The sequence below is a fragment of the Microtus ochrogaster genome, chromosome 15, assembly GCF_000317375.1.
Source record: "Microtus ochrogaster isolate Prairie Vole_2 chromosome 15, MicOch1.0, whole genome shotgun sequence".
Classification (NCBI taxonomy): Eukaryota; Metazoa; Chordata; class Mammalia; order Rodentia; family Cricetidae; genus Microtus; species Microtus ochrogaster.
The window spans coordinates 13,668,489-13,672,187 of record NC_022017.1 but is presented as its reverse complement, the minus strand read 5'-3'; the positions used below and the strand labels follow the sequence as shown (position 1 = coordinate 13,672,187).

At 44.3% G+C, this 3,699-nt stretch overlaps 1 protein-coding gene across 1 annotated transcript in view; it reads left to right on the top strand.

Annotated features, from left to right (window-relative positions):
- Positions 1–1,016: 1,016 nt before the first annotated feature.
- Mief1 (mitochondrial elongation factor 1) overlaps positions 1,017–3,699 on the top strand; it is a 10,630-nt gene continuing 7,947 nt past the window's right edge. The window contains exon 1 of the mRNA XM_026782701.1: positions 1,017–1,114. The gene's annotated coding sequence lies outside the window, so the exon portion shown is untranslated. The remainder of the gene's footprint in view (positions 1,115–3,699) is intronic.

Below are 3,699 nucleotides of genomic sequence, written 5' to 3'. Positions count from 1 at the left end.
AACCACAGAGAAACCCTGTCTTGGAAAAAAACAAAAACAAAAACAAAAAAACAAAAACAGACTAAACAAAAACAAAAAATCAAACAAAAAAACCAAAGGGGTAGCGGAATGGCTCTGTGGTTAAGAGTACTGACTGCTCTTCCAGAGGACCAGATTCAAAGCACCTACATGTTGGCTTACCACTCTCTATAACTCCAGTCTCGGGACTGTGACACAGTTAGATTCTGAAGGCACCAGGTATACAGTGGTGTGCAGACAAGCATTCAGGCAAATACCCATACAAGTACTGTAAATTTAAAAAGTAATTAAAACAACAACAGCAATGAAGAAGGCCTCTCAAGGTAATATGGTGGTGCCAGGAGGCAGATGTGGCTTACTTCTTTAACCACGCTAGGCCATACCTTCTCGTAGAGTTCCGGTACAGTGGTTTGCCGTTGTGAAATAACCTTATACAGAAGGTCTTCTCGTGATGTCCTTATCTGCTTTACAGTGAGGAAGCTGGTACTCAGTGGGGTTATGTACTTTTTACTAAGTGCCATGGCAATGGGTGGCACAGCCAGGACTCTGGCTCAGGCAGTCTAGTACTTGAGCCCCAGTGAGCCATAAGCTGAACTTCCCCAGGTAGGGCTCTGATCCCAGCTCTACCATGAAATCCTTGGAAGTCTCTGAGTCTGGCATTAAGAACCCCTGACCCAATGTCTAAGGCTCTACGCTGTCATCAATGCTGATTCTAGGCTTCTGTGTCTTCTCTTTTGTTTCTAGAGTGTGACGCTTAGTGCTTGTCAGTCCCCCATGGCCCCGTGGAGCCGAGAGGCGGTTCTCAGTCTATACCGGGCTCTGCTGCGCCAAGGCCGAGAGCTTCGCTACACTGATCGAGACTTCTACTTTGCTTCCATCCGTCGTGAATTCAGGAAAAATCAGAAGCTTGAGAATCTAGAGGCTCGGGAGAAGCAGCTGGAGAAGGGCCTGGTCTTCCTCCGTAGCAAACTTGGAGGTCTTGTTTAGGATCCTCTCTTTTCCCTTCCTACCCTAATTTCAAGAAGAGGATAAAGGTGCCTTCAGTAGATACTCCTGGCACTCCACCCCACCCCACAGATGCATTAGGAAGCCTCAGGTAGGTAGACCCTTGATACTGGAGGTTTCTCTTTTTCTGCTGCAAGAAGCTAGGAAGGGATGACCTCTCCTTTATCGTCACAGCGTGTCCTTTACTCTCTAGATAAAATGTAGACATGTCAATAGAAGTGGGTCCTGTTACTGAGAAACTATGGGCCTTGGATTGCAAGCCACCAAAACAGAATTGGCATTTTATTTCATAGACTGTTTTATATATGAGAATATTAAAAAAGATGGTGAAGTCATTAGAGTTCAGCTCCAACCCAGCTCGTCTGCTCAGTTTATATTGGATTGCACCATGTTTTCTGAAACAGAAGTTTATCATTACTGCATAGTTGGTATAGCAATCCTTATAGTCTAATATAATATTCAAATCCAGGCACTGCTAGCTAGCAGCTATGGGATACAGGTCTCCAAACCTTCCCAGGCCTTCATTTCATCTGTGAAATGAAAGGAAGTAATAGTACTTAATCTCTTTTGGGTCTATGAGAGTTGACCTAGACAGTGTACACACAGCACTGAAAATGGTACTTGGCAGGTGGAATATTAGCCCTTTATTTTCTTAAATTTAAAGTCACATTTGTTATGGGTGGGGTACATGTGCCATCAGAGCATGCGTGTGGAGGTCATAAGACTATGGGAGTTGGTTCTCTCTGTCTGTTTGGGGGTCTTGGCCTTCAGGCTTGTCGGCAAGTGTGTTTATCCACTGAGCCATCTCACTGACCCTAGCTCTATTTGCCATCAGAAAGCCCCACTACCTGTTTAATTCAGACCCTTTCAGAGTCCCTTTATATGCCTACGTTCTGTGGACAGAAAAAAGATGGGTCCATTAAGAACTTTTGCTGGGCGGTGGTTTGAAACACTTTTAATCCCAGCACTTGGGAGTCAGAGGCAGGAGGATCTTAGTGAGTTCAAGGCCAGCCAGCTCTACAAAGTGAGTTCCAAGATAGTCAAGACTGTTAACAGAGAAACCCTGTCTCAAAAATCAAAAAGAAAAAAAAAAAAAAACCAAACAAAAAACAAATAAAAACTTTAGGGCTGGAGACATGGTTCACTGGTTATGAGCACTTGTTAATCCAGATTCAATTCCTAGCACCCAGAAGATGGCTCATAACTATCTATAACTCCAGTTCCAAGTGATCCAATTAACTTCTTCTGAACTCCATGGGCACTAGGTATACATATGGGTCACAGACATTATATTGCAAGCAAAATACATATACATAAAATAAATCTTAAAAACAACAACAAACCAGCCAAATGAGGAGTTCAGTGGGAAAAGTATGAACAGCGCTATGCCGGCACTGTATAAAAGGCTATGGAGACAGTAATGAAAATGGTTTGCTCTTGGTTTGGGTGGTAGGAGAGAATTGTGCTTACAGAAAAGACATTTGCAGTCTGCTTCAAATGAGAACCAGAAACATGCTGCAGTGGGGGAGAAGAAACAAATGTCTGGAGGTGGGAGCTGCACTTTGTAGCTGGGAAGTGAGTCTGCCGTGGTTAGTGGTGTAAGGATTGGGACTGGAGTTGAAGTTGGGCCGGGGATGGAAGGACATTGAACTTCCTGGGGAGGTAATAGCTGACAGTTTTCTAAGAAGGGAATGATGGGAACATTTGTGCCTTGAAGTGTGCCAGGGTAGTGTGGAGAATAAATTGGTGAGAGACACTAGAGGCAGTGAATTTGGTCAGATGATAGAGGTACTGAGGTGGTCACCTGTAAATAACAGTATAGACAACAGTAGGGCTTGGTGGCCACAGAGAGAAGGGGAAAGAGTCTGAAACTTAGAAAGCTTGGGCATGGTTGTACATGCTGGTAATTCCAGCACTCAGAAAACTGAGGTAGGAGTTTAGTTTGAAGCTAGCCTGGGCAACATAGATGTTTCAAAATAAGGAAAAGAGGGAAAGGCAGAGTGTGGCTGTGGTATAAGGCTTGCCAGTTGGGTAGAGGGTAATGCTGAGACAGAAAGCAGGAACCTTATGTAACGGCTCTCAGTCCTTAGTCACACTTACGTTGTTTGAGAGACCCGCCTTTTGCAGTCCAGGACCCAAGTTGGTGATGTGCATGGAATCCTGCATGCACAGGGAAAGGCAGTGGATCTGAAGAAGTGGGGAATTACTGGATGCATTCGGATGTTTTGGTTGTGAATTGTGTTAAATCTTGCCATCGGGGAAAATGAAAAGCTAGGTATGGTGGTACAAACCTCTAATCCTCAGGAAGCTACGGCCAGAGGACTACAAGTTCAACTTAACCTGCGACAGGTAGTAAATGTCAGGTCAACCTGGGACATACAACAGATTATGTCTGGAAAGGCCTGGAACAGGTAGTAAATATTTTCAGCCTGAGCTAAAGAACTGCCTATGTCTGGAAGAAATCAACAAAACAAAATCTCTCAAATGCCATAGGTTAGTTCATTACAGTGGATACTTAGTCTGTCAAACAGTACATAGAGTAGCAGTGAATGTGCCAGAATGCTTCTGTGAAGCTATAGTGGCTAGAAGTCTAGTAAGGTTAGAGACGAGCTGTGAGGTAGTATGGCAGGCTGGTTAGGTCTCATGGATTGGTTCTCCCAGCAGCGTAAGCCCTGG